Below are 16732 nucleotides of genomic sequence, written 5' to 3' on the forward strand. Positions count from 1 at the left end.
AAAAGAAAAGATGTTGGCACTGCGTACCCTTGAGTATACCCAGGAAAAAAAGCACTGATTACAACAGGCTGCACAACAATTGTTTCAATTAATTTCTTCCCTTGATTTCAACAGGAATTATACATGCCTCATTTTCCCTGACTGAAGCTTTGCCACAGCTCTTAATTAATTGCAGTGCCCTGCTTATCATTGCGGTGGGATTAAGGAAAAGATAAAAATGAGATTTTTGTGTTTACTAATAAGATTGTGAAGAAAAATGAATGCAAAGCACTTATTGCTTCCTATAGTTTCCTTTCAAGGCTTTTGGGCAAAGTATCTGGCTAGGAGGGAAAACTGAGCAAATATGTTTACATCATCGGTTTTGGGTTTTCTCTGACTTCTATGTGATGCTGACTTGGGAAATGAAAGTATCTTTTCTAATTTTATCAGAGGGTTCAGAGTCATCCAGTCTGTGTGGCTGACTCTGTAATCTCTCAACTACTCCTACACCCCTGTATAGTGGTGTTTTTTTCAAGGAATAATAATAAAAAAGCTTACCACAATTTTCTTATCGCTTCTTGCCTTGGTATATTTCTGTCATAGCATAAACCTACTTAAACTGTTAAGCACCTCCAGGGCACCAATTGATCTTGCAGAAAAATCCAGTATTTTAGATTAAATACTGTAATCATTCTGCCATCTATGCACATGATGACCTTACCCTACATAAGAAGATAAGAAGACCCTGCTGAAGGAGCATCTCCACCCCCAACATTCAGCCCAGACACTGAGGTCCAGCGCCAAGGGCCTTCTGGTGGTTCTCTCACTGCGAGAAGCGAAGTTACAGGGAACCAGGCAGAGGGCCTTCTCAGTAGTGACGCCCACCCTGTGGAATGCCCTCCCACCAGATGTCAAGGAAATAAACAACTACCTGACTTTTAGATGACATCTGAAGGCAGCCCTGTTTAGGAAAGCTTTTAATATTTGATGAATTATTGTATTTTTATATTTTGCTGGAAGCCACCCAGAGTGGCTGGGAAAACCCAGCCAGATGGGCGGGGTGTAAATAAATGAATTATTATTATTATTAATTATTATTATTATTATTATTATTATTATGGCCAGTAGCCCATCTAGTCCAGCATCCTGTTCTCATTGCGTGGGAAACCTGCTAGCAATTCTCCTGTTAAATAGGTTTTGAAAGAAGACATTCAGATATTCCATCCTTCACCTGAGCTATATTATTTTTATACACAATACAATCAAGAAAATGTTGTGATTCTCAGAGCTTTGCAGTAACTTTGCTATTCATTTGTCTTAGGTGGTCAGTTGTTTGTATGATAAAAGTTCACCAATCTTTTATTTTGATACTGGAAGTACCTCTGTGGAAAATGTGCAAATGGTCAGAGAATGTGGCTTTCATTATGTATTCTAATGTTCTCATTTCATATACCGGTATTTTAATTTCTCTAACAGAGAAATAATAGTACATCCAGACTCTAGATCATCAGACTGTAGGCAACTGGGCTATTTAATTCAGCAGCTAAAATTCTGTCCTCAGAAATGATATTCCTGCAAACTACAGTGGTACCTCAGGTTACAAACACTTCAGGCTACAAACTCTGCTAACCAGGAAGTAGTACCTCAGGTTAAGAACTTTACCTCAGGACGAGAACAGAAATCACGCGGTGGTGGGAGGCCCCATTACCTAAAGTGGTACTCAGATTAAGAACGGCTTCAGGTTAAGAACAGATCTCTGGAACGAATTATGTTCGTAGCCCGAAGTACCACTGTATTGTGTATTATAAGGTTATGCATTTAATTGTTTCCATATTTATGTAACTCTTGCAACTTTAATGAGCATAAAGTGAATTTAATCATGTTTTCCCTCAGCAAGCATAGCCAATGATCAGGAATGGTAACAGTTACAGTCCAAAACGTCTGGAGGTGGGCACCAGGCTGGAGAAGACTTCTTCAATTCTCCAACAAAGCGGGTAAAGAATAGGAAAGGTGGTTAGAGTGTGGTGCTAATAATGCCAATGATGTGGGTTTGATCCCCTTATGGGCCAGCTGCATATTCCTGCATTGCAGGAATCCTATGGGTCCCTTCCAATTCTCTGTAATTCTATGACAGGCATAGGCAAACTTTGCCCTCCATGTGTTTTGGGACTACAACTCCCATCATCCCTAGCTAACAGGACCAGTGGTCAGGGATGATGAGAGTTGTAGTCCCAGAATATCTGGAGGGCCGAGTTTGCCTATGCCTGTTCTATGACAGGAAGCAAAGGCACAAGGTTCACCAACCCTTGTTAGGAGCTCTCCTTGGTGCTTCAGCAACCAACCCTGAAGGAAATACACCAAAAACAGGAAGTATCCAATGATGTGAACAACAAAAAGAAATGTATTCCAAAGTTGCTAGAAAGGATTGATTATTATTATTAAATTTGCCCAAACTATTTCGGGCCAAGTGCTTATTTGTCAAGAGCTTAGTTGTTTCTTTCCAAACTGCTAAAACAATTCCATTTCAAAGACCTTGCAGGAACTTTTTGTTTGCAGCAACCAACCTGCCTTGCCACCTTGCCATATGGGCTGTTCCACAAAAAGACCAGAACATTATAAATATGAGGAAGATAGCTGCTGGATATTTTTCAGCAAGTCTACATTAGAGTTTCTTGAGCACCTAATCTGTGGCTTTAGGAATACAGTATATACAAGTTCTTGCCCCCTCCCCCCAATGCAGAATGTTATTGTTAATGCCATGACAACTCCCATAGCAGGGGCTCTCGCCAACTTTTGGGGTTGGTGGAGACATTTTAAATTGTGGGCACCAAATGGCTGCCAAGGGGGCATGGCTAGTCACAAAGGACAAGTGTCGTACCAAAGAAACCGAGTACAAGGCACAGCTGGGGTATGAACCCAACAGTGCAAAACCATCATTTTTTTCCAATGGAATACTGAGAAAGCAAGCCAGTTAATTCCAATGAATCACGTCTAAATTAACTCCCTCATCTTTATTTCAAGATGATTCCCTGAACAACCTCCCTGCCCCCCACCCCACCCCACCCCACCCCTCTCTCTCACACACCTCATTTAGCACCACCTCTTCTCCTCCCCCATGACCTCAACCTCTTTTATTTCAGTCCTCATGACACTTTTTTTGCTTTCCCTGCCCCAGTTCAGCCCTCTGGCCATGGCCCCATCCGTCCCTCTCTAAGGCACTATCCACCTCATGTCCTGTCCTCCCTGCATGACTCTGGGTCTCCTCTTTTGTTTCCTCTTCCCATCTGCTCTCCAGCAAGGTAACAGCAAGCAGCCAGAAGAACAGCACAGAGAGGGTTTGTGTTATCATCTGAAGGTACCATCTGAGGCAGGGGGATAGCTTAGTGGCCACCATGGCAGGCGTCTCTGGTGATGATTTGACACCTAGGCACCACATTGCAGATCCCAGCGTTAAGGCAACACATGGCCAGAGCCTTGCATTGCACAAATAATGGTAACAGACTAGAATATTCACTGAGATGATGCATCTTCATGACAGCTAATTGTTGGGTTGTTTTTTTCCCTATACAGGACCATACTAGAATGCAGTGAATTGTAAGAACTGAACAGAGAATTTTGTAGGGTGTCCACAGTTAAGGATGATGCAGTCTAAGTTCCTATGTGCGCATCTGTGGGAAGGAACCAAAGGAACAGACACACAACCCTTCTGAGTGTGTGTCTTTAAAAAGGAACAAAGGGGGACAGACTGCAATTAGGAGATTTTTGAGTAAGACCCCCCAAAAAGAGTCTTCTAGGAGAGCTGACTACTTTGGAGATCTGACATAGGATTGTGTCTTTGTGTGTTTAAGGTTCATTTCTACGTATGTTCAACCTATATATTTGTAAATAAATATTTCAAAATGCCATCAGTCACTAGTGATATCCTCCCAAAGGCAACCAAACCTGGGTAAGCATTTTGCCCCTGGAACATTTCACTGCTGGGAGTGAGCACAGCAATGCAGAAAGAGACTGACGCTACTCTCTAGCATCTTATCTTAAGCATTTATTTACTGACGCTGACACTGTTTTATACAATAACGTTGGAAGTAGATTTCAAATGTATGCACGGTGCCTAAAATCAAGATAGGAAACAGCTGAGCTTCACCACTTCTGTCTACTTTTCTACAATAGCAATGTTGCAATGCATTCAGAGCACATTTGTTATGAAAATTTTCTTCCCCCTAAACCAACAATAACATGGATTATTAATACACCCAGAGCTCTGACCTTTATATTCATAAAATAATCATCAAGCAACTAAACCCCTAGCGTTGCTTGGCTTCAGTCCAGAAAAACAGCTCCTTCACTTAATACACTTCTAATTGCTTCTGCAACCTAATCAACTCTGATAGTCACAACAATTAATCTGACTATATCTCTTCAAGCAAATCTCCTGTCATTGTTTAAATGTACAAATTTTCTTATTTGGGGGCAACCTTTCTGTTGTTGAAAAGCAGGGAAAAGGTTCAAAAAAGGGCCAACTGACTATGGACCTAATATATAGAATGGCTTATCCTTTTAAATAAATGTTAATGAAGCCTGAATTACATTACGGTACTGTACTTCTGTAGTGTGGTAATATAGTGTTGCGACTATCCTTGTCCAGGCTGGCCATGTAATTAAGCAACTGATTCATTGTGCCCAACTATCTAGTGAGGCAATGAGGTGAGTATCTTTTAAACTTTTGTCATAGCATGCAGATCGCTGAGCCGAGCATGAAACAAAGCAGTTAAGTAAGTTGGTTCAGTTTCACCATGTAATCAGCTCCTCATATCCTTCCTACATGAAACAGTGTTTGTCTCTGTGTCTCTGTGTCTCTTTCTCTCTGTGTGTGACATTTCTAGCCTGCCCTTCCTCCCATTGCAGCAGAAAACACCAAAGTGTTAAAACAATGCAATGAAATATAAAATAAGAACATATTTTAAACCTTTGAATGTTGCTGTTGCTACCAAAGAAAAAAAGGGCAGCTACATTCCTGCATGCACATAAATTTGCACTAGATGTCAAGACACAAATGTGTGCAGCACATCCAGATGCACATCATTCTGTGCCATCATCCATTGCTGCATTGACTGATCACCCAGTGCTTATTATTAATTTTAGCACTTATACCCTGCCTTTCTATAACAAAATCAGGGCAGGTATTCAGATGAAAGTTCACATTCTTACTCCTCTCTGCATACAGGCTGATTATTGCATGTGTTAGCAATTGTGAAATAAATGTGTGTCTTGGCCAGGCCTGTCTATCACATTTTCTACCACCCATTGGTGGAATGGACAGGTACACCTACGTAAGTTTAACATACAATCCTGAACTTTAGAAACATCGAAAGGCTGCCAGGTCTCTCCCACCTCTGATATAAGAAACAGAATACAATGGATCAGGGGACCAATTCAGGTAGTCCAACCCTGGGGACTAATGGAACCTGTTAATGCCATATCCTGGGTTGGTATATATGTACATTATATATGCATATAGTGTGTTATATATTAAATATAATATATAATAATATATTAAAGAAGTCTTGTTGTATGTATGTGATACCAACATAGTGTACTCCATAAGTCTGTGGCTTGGCTTTTCGATTCATGTTAAGGCAAATGTGTCATATAGACTTGTTTAATTCAGTGGCTAATTTTAGCCTGCTGATTCTAATAAAATATATTTTTCTCTTTAGACTGCATAATACCTATTCATTCATGAGATCTCAGCTTGATGGAAGGACAATGTGCAGTATACAGTGCAAGGATGACAGGCCCTTCAATCTTCTCTGTCACATTCCTTGTAAATGATCTGGTCAAGGCTGTAGCCTATAATGTCTTATCTATAATATGATAAAAATGTGAACTGTGTTCAGCTGCATTTCAACTACACAATGCACTTGCTTAGCCAGCCATAGGTACTCCCAAAGGTGAAAACTATAACACTTTTCTTACATTTGTAACTGTTATGCGTTCCTTTGATCTTAGGCTCCTTTTATCTTAAACATAAATTGTTGTTTCTCATGTTAAGATATTGACTGTATTCGTATTATACCAAAGTTTTACAATTATATATAAAACACTTGCTTTTTAATGGAAGGTTGTGTGGTGACATTTGGTGAATGCAAATAAGCTGGCCTTGATTTTGTCCCTGACCTCCTTGACACTGTGACTTAACAAATAATATGGGGGGGGGGGGCAAAGTGGACAATGGGAAGAGTAATTCTTTGAACTAAATGCAATGATAAGGAGTTAAATTGGTCCTGTGAGTTGAACAGTGGACTTGGATGAGGATGCCCTGGGTTCAAATTTGAATTGCAGGGCCTGGATGCCACAGCTTCTATAAGCAGTGCTTTTTTTCTGGGGGGATGCATACCCCTAAACATTTTGTGAATCTAAGTTTGGCTTCATTGAGGGCCAGGATTTCAATATGAGTAGGAAAATGAGAGTACCCTAAACATTTTTTTGAGAAAAAAGCACTTTCTATAAGTAACTTTCTACTGGACTGGAGCAAATGCTGGGAACTGTGTGTGTTGCTCCAGCACAATCACACAAGTGTGTCTCTTGCAGGCTATATTCTAGTGAAAAGTTGTGTGCATGCAAAAAGGAAATGCAGGCAAAAATTGGGAGGGTTCCTTAACTTTTTTCCTAGAGCCAGTTGCACTGATGTGCACCACATGAGGAAAGGAAGGACCGTAAGTCAGTGATACAGGTGTGTTTTGTGTACGAAAGGTATTACTGTACCTCTTGTTAAAAGAATGAGGTAGCAGATTCTTTGAAATACATTTGCCCGAGTTCCTTCCTCTGCCCTCAACTGCAACCAGCCCAAGTAGACAGCACTGTGCTAGATAGTATGGCCTGGCATAAGGCAACTTTCTCTGCCTTCGGAAGTGTATGCAGTTGAAATGGAACCATTGAAGAAACACACATTGATGAATTGCAACCTATGGTAGGAAGACCAGGAGATGCTTGCAGTTTCCTAGCAGCCACACACACAGTTTCCTCCCTGTTTTGCTGTACTCCCTTTACTTTCCAGTGTAAGACACTGAAATAGCCAGCTAGAAAGTACCATAAACTGCAACAAAGGCCACAGTTTCCTGGGAAGTTACCTGAAGTTTCGACGAAAACTCTAAATAAGCAGTCAGCTTGTGGTCTGTAAACTGTTGCCTACTCATACTGTAGTGCATAGTGGGGCGATATTTCTATGGTTATGTATTTCCTGTCCTTTGTTTTAAGAAGGCATTCTGGACCTGAATGTGTCAATCTTGTACAAAAACTGGAGATAGATTAAGCGTCCTTTTTCCTTTCCCTTTTTTCTTCTCCTTTTTGAAAGATAAGAAAGAGCACAAGCTTTGAACTGCAGAGCAATGCTGGAAAGATATTAAGTTGGTATCACATGGGAAAACAAGATGAACAAAGAAATATGGGTAAAACCAAGGTGAAGGGCATCCTCAAGATGATATAAAAGCTACAATTACAATAGATTGCCTATAAGGCTCGAAGGTAGAGATAGAAGATGAACTGTACTTAGAACAAAATTAACGCCAATTGCTCGCAGAGCAAGGACATAAGCAACAATGATGAAGCAGTTGTGTCAGAAGGACTCAAGGGAGGCAAGCAACCACTTTGCAACCTCCTTTGTATGTCATATGTTCCAGAAGTGGGGTGATGAAATGAATGGGAGATCTTGACAATTGTTTCAGAATGTCTTGCACCCTAAAGCTGGTGGTAGTATTTTGGGGGCAATGCTGAGAGCTACAGAGGGAATTCTCACTACACACACACACACACACACACACACACACACACACACGTGATTCCTATCATGCCTTGTGTGATATCATGGTAGACTACGAATACAGCTTTTTGTTGTTGTTGGCATCCATCTGTCTCAAAAGACAATGGGGTGCACCTCTGGGGGCGAAGTCAACCCACCTGAGAATCACTGTGCCTGTTATGGTTGTAGAGACTAGAAACTCATAACTGCTGCTTCCTGCATTGCTTTTGCTGCATTAAGTGACCTCTCCAGGGCACAAGCCTGGGCAGTGTGCATGGAGGTCCTGGGCTGCCCAGATGACAACACACGCCCTCCCAGCCTTGCCAATGTGGTCCAAAGGAAAAGAAAGGAAGACATTTGGCACCAGCATAGCTGCGGGAGTTGCCAGAATGAGACACACAAGACACCATCCAACTGTCTTAGGGACTCCACTCTGGATTTGTGTAGAGTGTGTTCCTTAGCCTTTTATTCTCCTGAAGATGTCCCGCTAGGCAGAGGCCAACAAATACAGCTGATTATACATTAAAATGGATAAAAACAAAATACAGCAATTAAAACCAGATTAATATCAAACCAGAACATACAGCGGCAACGGGCCAAAACATATCAGACACCCAACAAAACTCTGGATGAAAACAATGGCACGTGGTGTACCACTCAGGCTGGCAGAGGGAACTTCTGCCCTGTAGACCTTGGAGAGTGGCCTGTCAGGCTGCTTTGGGCAAATCACGCCCACCTTTCCCTGCACAGCAATAAAAAAATATGTCAAATTCAAAAGGTGCTAGTATTTTGGTGCAAATGAAGAACCAGGAATGCATTTACAGTGCACTCTGGATTATTCCTTCGAATCAAAGAATTCCTTTGATACAAAGGATCTCCCTTTGCAGGCACAGCGAGAGCCGCAACTGAAAAGGAACAATGTTCCTGTGCATCAACAGTCTAAATTCCCCATTGAGATCTCTGTAATGCAGCCAATCCCTGCCCAGAGTGGGGGTTGCTGCTTTTGGCAGAAGTATTCCTTTGCAGCCCAGCTGGACTTCAATCTGGGCTACAAAGGAGGAAAGGAAATATTTGGGAGCACACTTAGAATGCACTCCCATTTTTTCCCCTCTGAGTTTGTGTCAACTGACCATACTGTCAAAATGTCCAAAGTGGATCGGGAAGAGCTCCAAAACTGGTCTGGTAGAAGGGAATTCCATAGCTGAGATGCCACCCTATTGCAAATCACTGCACAATGAGTCAAAGCTAGCAGTGTCTCCCCTGAGGTAAAACTAGTAGGTGCCACCTTGCACACTTGCCGCCACCCCCCCCCACACATCCCCACCTTGCCATCCCCACTGAAGGCTGTGGCAAGATTGTGCAGTGCCTCTGGAGGCTGTCAGATGGTTTTGAAGGGATCTTGTGAGATCTTACTGGAATCCAGAATCCACTGCAACCACTTCTCCACCCTTCTCTTGCGTCACAGGTGGGGGATATGAGACTGTAGAGGTGCCCCTTGGATTCAGCTATCAAGGACTGCACTTTGTGCAAGCACCCTGGGTATATACAGTACTACCAGCAGCATGATCCACACTGCCACCTGCACTTTGAATGGAAATATGCTTGTAACAAAAACCCAACTGCAGCTTACCCTAGGAAAAAACAGGTTCAGGAGGAAGATTTGGAGCAGAGAAGAGGGAGTGAATGGGGAGGGGTGCTTAATCTTTTCATGCTTCTCCATTATGAATAACCCTCCCCATCAGCCACGCTTCACACTATTGTTCCAAACGTGTGAGAAGCAGGTAGCTTGGAGGGAGGGGCCATTTTGAATGTATAAGCAGTCAGCTAAGAAAAGGTTAAACATTTCTGATTCCACCAACCCACCCACTTCTCCACTGTGGAGTGTGTAGCTGTCTTTATTTGGAGCAGTGTGATAGAATCATAGAAATTTAGAATTGTAGAATTGTAGAATTGGAAGGGACTCCAAGGGTCATCAAGTCCAAACTCCTGCAATGCAGGAATCTCAAGTAAAGCATTCAGGGCAGATCGCCATCCAACTTCTGCTTAAAATCCTCCAGGGAAAGAGAGTCCACCACCTTCTAAGGGAGTCTGTTTCACTGCTGAACAGCTCTTACTGTCAGAAAGGTCTTCCTGATGTTTAGTCAGAATCTCATTTCTTTTAACTTGAATCCATTAGTACATGCCCTACCCTCTGGAGCAGGAAAAAACAAGCTTGCTTCATATTTCACGTGGCAGCTTTTTAGATATTTGAAGATGGCTATCATATCTCCTCTCAGTCTCCTTTTCCCAGCCTAAACATACCCAACTCCCTCAACTATTCCTCATAAGACTTCCAGACCCTCAATCATCTTGATCAGCCTCCTCTGCACCCGTTCTAGTTTATCAATATCCTTCTTAAATTGTGGTGCCAAAAACTGGACACAGTATTCCAGATGTGGTTGAACCAAGGCAAAACAAAGCAGTATTATTACTCCCCTTGACCTGAGCATGGATGGACATGGGGGGGGGAGGAGTTTGGATTTGATATCCCGCTTTATCACTACCCGAAGGAGTCTCAAAGCGGCTAACAATCTCCTTTCCCTTCCTCCCCCACAACAAACACTCTGTGAGGTGAGTGGGGCTGAGAGACTTCAGAGAAGTGTGACTAGCCCAACGTCACCCGACAGCTGCATGTGGAGGAACAGAGACGCGAACCCGGTTCCCCAGATTACGAGTCTACTACTCTTAACCACTACACCACACTGGCTCTCAGTGGGGGGGGGGGGGTTCATTCAGACTGTGTCACCAGTATGAGGAATCCAGTATTCGCAGTTAAAAGGTCCCAGCTAGCACTTCATTGCTTTATAACTGCAATGACTAGGAACACTGGTATCTAAATGATTGCAAGGAGGACTAATTTCCATTCTGTCACATTGCCCCTTGTATGTGGAGCTTTCACCATTGGACAGCGCTTTTAATTTTTCAATTTAAATTAAACTCAGCTCAGTTAATTAAACCAATTTCATTTCCTGTACCTTATCCTCATCAATAGAATCATGACAGAACCTTTGTGCCTAGGCTCTTCTCTGTGGCCTGAGAACCCTGCTCCACCCTCAACAGTATGAGACCAATTGACCTGCTATAGGATGAACAGATGAGTGGATACCCTAACAATGTGTGCTTGGTACTTGGATTCATATAAGTCAACATCTCTCCTTCACCTAACAATCAGTACCATTGGAGCTGATAGCATTCATGATCCATTTGATGAATGCAGTGAACATTTAGCCTTCTGCCATGCTCAAACATTTCTGACAGGTATAAGTAGCATTTTTAAAAACATAAAGGCCACTAGAAAATTCTTGGGAACTCTAGTATTCTGTAGGAGAGTCAAAACTCTTAAAGAATGCAAATAATTCCTCATGGTATGTAAGGCTTATTATACTGCTTTTCAATTGTGACAAACAATAGCAGCTTACCTTTTACAATTCCCACTTTGCAGAATTTATCCTTCTTTGTTAAATCTGTTTTCACCCAAAGTGTGGCAATTCAGAATGATCACAACAATACTTGGCCACATTACCTAACTCTTCAGATATATGTTTAGTCTTTATAATTCAGCATTTCAAGGCCGGGTCAATTTTCTTCCTGCTCAAAAACTCTGAGACTGATTCTTATCCCTCCTCCCTCCTAGCATAGTAACACATGTACAGTCCTTGTTTAATCCAAGGCTGCATGTATACTTACTTCTCTTGAATTCAATGGGACATAATTTCTGATTATATCTGTACTGTGGTACCTCTGGTTACAAACGCTTTGGGTTACCAATGCTTTGGGTTACGAACTCCGCTAACCCGGAAGTAGCTGCTCCTGGTTGCAAACTTTGCCCCAGGATGCGAATGGAAATTGTGCACCGGAGGCCCCCTTAGTGAAAGCGCGCCTCAGGATAAGAACAGTTTCAGCTTAAGAACAGACCCTTAGCTGCCAAGTTCCCCGTTTTTCGTGGGAAACCCCCAGATTTTAATCCGTTTCCCGCTGTTCTCCCGAATGGAGAAAAATTCCAGAAATCCCCCGGATTTCCTACCTGCCAGGAAGCCTCCATTTTGGGTGCTGCTCTGCCCATGTGTGGGTACCGGAAATAGGGCAGAGTGACACTGGTGGAAGTCGCTTCTACGCATGCCCGATGGGTTTTGCAATATGTCACAAAGATGTTTCTGTTCAGTGATGGCTGGTATACCCTTCATCCATCTCTTTTCCACCCATCGCTACTGCTCTCTATTCCTCTCTGGAAGAGTTCCTGATAAAAAAATAGAAATAAAAGTATAAATTAACATTTTCTGTGTTTAAAAAATAATAGTCCCTCATTCTACCCTTCCCTCAAGTTCCCATTTCTCAATCAATTGCCTATTCTGTACCTTTCTTAAGTGTCTATGGGCTTCCTAGTGGTCTTGCTCCCTATAGCTTCCTTGTCCTCAGGCTTCCCCATAAACACCCTTTTCATCTATGACATGCGTAGAGCTTAAGTCCCAGTCAAATGGATAAGTTTTCCCTCCCTCATACACATTGGACTGGAAACATTCTGACAGCATGGTTCTAAACAACTGGAATGTTTATGAACATTCCATGTCATCACACAAGCTCAGCCAATCAACATAAGAGCTCTTAGTGCAAGAAATGAAATGCGATACAGATTATGCTTTAGTGAATCCATATTGGGGGGGGGGAGCTCAGCAAAATCCCCAGATTATTTGTAAAGCTTGCAGTCAGGGGTTCAAGACCCTGAATAGTAGGGTCTGATATATGAGTGAAGCATTTTTAAACAATGTGGTGAATGTAAACCACCCATTTGATATAAAGCTTATTTAATCAACCTGATGAAGTGCCCTCTTGTGCAAATGACCTTTGTTCCCCCCCATCAAAGGAAAGAGGAGGAATAAAGTGGGCATTAGGCTGCTGTTGGAGAAGAAGAAGGGAGCAATGCTGCTGAATGTCCCCTGCAAGAATAAATGGATGCTCAAGACCCTAATTATTTCAGTTTAGGTCCTGCTGACCTGCCTTTCCACTGATGAATGTCACAAGTTTTTTTAAAAAAATATATACAAAGCAGAAATCTCAGAGCTACTCTCCTACCAGCAACTCTAATTGATTCTGGCAAACAGGCTATTATTGTCAGGAGTATGGGCAGGAGTCAGGCTCTGGGGCCTGTAGTGCTTTGCAGGACTGGGGCCTGCCTCAGCTTGTGCTGGGGAAGCAAGGAGTGGCCACTCAGGTGAAGACCTCAGCTTGTGCTGGAGAGGCAAGGAGTGGTCACTCAGGTGAAGACCTCAGCTTGTGCTGGAGAGGCAAGGAGTGGTCACTCAAGCGAGGCCACTTGATACCTCACTGCACCTGGTGGCAGGAGCTGGGAGGGATAAAAGCTCAGCATTTCTCTTCAGCTCTTTGCCACAGCAACGCTATCTCTGCCTGGTTGCCTCTGGCCTCTTGCTCCTTGGACCCTTGCCTTGCCGACGCCTTGATCCTCGACCCTTGGACCTCTGCCTTGCTGACGCCTTGATCCTCGACCCTTGGACCTCTGCCTTGCCGACGCCTTGATCCTTGACTCCCAGACCTTCGCCTCTGCCTTGCTCCTTGACCCTGCGACTGCCTGCTGCTGGACCCTCAGCCCTGCACCTGCTCCTGCTTCTACACCACCATCTTGCCTCTGGTCCTGACGTCCTCAGCCAGGGCTTCAACCGCCCGCCGACCGGACTGTGACAATTATTATCATCACCTAATATCACATGCATTGCATTGCATTGGTTCCTACCAAACTTGTGCAGCACAACCCAACATCTCTCATCTAAGTAGGAACCTTCAACACTAGGATGAAAGCTTCACTATGTATGTTTGAAGCTTTTTTGTGCATACACAGAAATCATTGCCTGCATTCAGATGATCCTCCAGTCCAAACCTTGATTTGGAGGATCATGAATAAGCACCATGCATATTCATTCCAACTTCTGTCATCCCCTAATGGCCAGGGCTTAATTCGAGGTTGTGTTCAATATAGCATTAAGGCTAAGGTACCTTGCACAATGGAAACTTCTCCCCATCTGCACCCCACTCCCCCCTATATCTATTCCCAGGTTTCTGCCAACCTTCTGGAGCAAATTTGGAGATGGCAAGGGGAAGGAGAGGGGATTTCTATTGCACTTGTGGGAATCGTTGTATTGGCTTCCGCTAAGACAAACGGTTTGGTTGAATACAGTCCTCTGCCTTACTAAAACCATGATATATTCTTACGTCTGAACCAGCAAGGTGATTCCCTCAAAATGAAGACTGCAAACCAGAAATCAAACCGTTTTCCAGTCCTGGTTTGGAGGGACTGCTTAAACCACAATTTGGATGTAACAGTAAACTATGGTTTGATGAAGATAGAAAGTAATGAGAGGAGCAGGGCCTTTGAAAAGGGGTAGTATTAAAATCTGAAATTAACCATATCTAGATCAGACCTTTAGCCTGGAGAACAACATGTATATACAATGAGATAATTTAATGTAACCTCATTTAATACCAACTCTTCTATGAGAAATCACGTGAACACTCTTTTTTGTCATGGCTAATGAACATTCTGAGCATACTGAGTGGTGAGAAGAATGCGCTGATGGGAAAAGAAATTCAGTTAGCTCATTGTTCAGCATTATTGGTGCAATCCCTTAGACACTCTGCTCTTAAAGGAGCCATATGGTGTTATTATTCGAAACCACTTTTAAAGAGGGGCTGGTGGGAAGTTTGTTGATAAAATTATAAGTAATGAAGTAGCCCCAAGGAGGAATGTCAGAGAGAGGAGGTGATCTTGATTCGAAGGCCTACCTTCCTAATTGTTATTATGCTTACAAGGACATTCTGTAAAAAGAAAAATGAGTGCCTCATACAACACCTGCTGTAAAAAGGTACTAGAATGCTGGAGCCAGCTTAAATCATTCTTTTGCCTGAAACAAACTGCCAAACAAGCCTTAGGCCATTTAATTTCCAAATACCAATAATTAAAATGAGTCACATCATCAGAGTTTGGCAGGGTTGCAGCCTTCTTTCCCCCTTTTCATTTCCACATAAATTTCAGTGAAGGTCAGGGTTTGGAGGGACAGAACAGAACCTGCCTCCTTTGTGCTCAGGGGAGGCTAAAATATGACTTGTTCACAGTGTCCCTCATAGTTCAGGACTTAATGGCCCTTGACGGGGATAACCTAGAAGTTAATTTCACTCTATGTCCCAAAAGCAGTCATTGTCATTGCAATTTGTGTAGACTGAAGGGTACTTTTCCCTCTCATGATCAGGAGTGGCCAATAAGTGATATCTATGAACTATGGAATAATTGCTTATTGATTGTGTCTTTTTGTTAAAGTAGTAAGGTAACAAAAAGCCCTCTCCCTCCTGCCATCTCACTATTCACATTTACACTGATTTTCAGTAGTATCTTATATCTATTTAAATACCATTCTCTGCTACATGATGCATAGCTCCAGAGGGAACAGTTTTGTCACTAACTGCATTGGTGTCACCTCAGTGTAAGTGGCCACTTAAACACTGCCTTCATCCGGGGGGGGGGGACTAGACACAGTTATTCACCAACTGTTGTACATATTCATATGTGCCTATGTTAATTTCCAAATGCAGTTGTGGGCAATAGAGTGTGCCTCCAGGGGTGAAGTCAAAACACTGTGTTAGCAGCACTGAAGTGACCTTCCTGGGACGCAAGCCTGGGCAGTGTATATGGAGGTCCTGGGCTGCCCATATTACAAGACCCATCCCTCTTGGCCTTGCCAATCTGGTCCAAAGGAAAGCAGAGCAATACATTTGAGACAAGCTTGGCTGCAGGAGTTGCTGGAAGGAGGCGTACAAGACACCATCCAACCGTTTTAGGGACTCCACTCCATATTTGTGTAGGGTTTACTCCTTAGACTTTTCTTCCCCTGAAGATATCCTGATTCCCGCATGGCAGCGGACTCATAAGATACTAGTCTATAAAATTATTTTTCATTTCATTTTAATTAACTGTTAGAAAAACGAGACCTAGCATCATAGTAAATGCCAGTTTATATTCATATTAAGAGTGGTGTTCATGCTGTACCATCTATTTCTCCTAGGAGTAGCTGATTCGGGCTCCATCTTTGTTTTTGTTGCTGGGAAATGAATACCACATTAAAGAGATACTCAATTCCCCAAAAACATTCCTTAGAAGCTATGGGCAGAATTTGTGTAAGGGACGTTATTCCCAGCAAGTTTCCACAGGAAATAGCAGGCCACTTCTTGCTTCAATAAACAAAGTGAGTGGGCACTTCTCTGCTATGGATCTGCAAAAGTCTACCCAGCCCCACAAGCCAGGAATTGTATTGCTAGATTTGGCAGGCTGGGGCATCTATTCCTTAGTAGTATTTCATGTACACATTTCTTCATAATACTATCCCAGAATGTTTTACAATTCAAATTAAAGCAAAATTCAGTAAGACAAAAACAAATGCAAATACAAAAGGCACTAAAATGCTTTAAATCAATATGTTAAAATACACAGCAAATCTACCCGTCTTTAAAGTATGAAGGAAAAAAGCAGTTAAAGTCTGGGAGAGTAGATTTTCGACTTGCACCAAATGGACAATGGAGTAGGCACCAGGCAGGCATAATTCTTTGGAGAAGACATTCCATAACTGAGCTGCCATAGCTGATCACCATTGGTCACCACTCGACTTATTTCTGATGACAGAGATACCCAGTGAAGAACTTTTATAAGAGGATTAGAAAATTCAAGGAGGAGAAGGCTTTCAATGGCTACTAGCCACAATGGCTGTGTTCTCTCTTAATTGTTGGACGCAGTATGCCTCTGCAGACTAGTTGCTTGGAAAATCACATATCTTGCTTGTGGGCTTCTTACAGACATCTGATTGGCCATTGTGAGAACAGGATGCTGGACTAGATGGGTCCTGGCCAGATCCAGTAGGG

At 42.6% G+C, this 16732-nt stretch overlaps 1 long non-coding RNA gene across 1 annotated transcript in view; it reads right to left on the reverse strand.

The window, feature by feature from the left end:
* Positions 1-16732, reverse strand: part of LOC148685919 (uncharacterized) — a 58854-nt gene that overhangs the window by 10691 nt on the left and 31431 nt on the right. The window contains exon 2 of the long non-coding RNA XR_015949776.1: positions 11841-12053. This is a non-coding gene — a long non-coding RNA (uncharacterized LOC148685919). The remainder of the gene's footprint in view (positions 1-11840; positions 12054-16732) is intronic.

The sequence above is a fragment of the Zootoca vivipara genome, chromosome 4 (assembly GCF_965207765.1).
Source record: "Zootoca vivipara chromosome 4, rZooViv2.hap1.1, whole genome shotgun sequence".
NCBI classification, from domain to species: domain Eukaryota; kingdom Metazoa; phylum Chordata; class Lepidosauria; order Squamata; family Lacertidae; genus Zootoca; species Zootoca vivipara.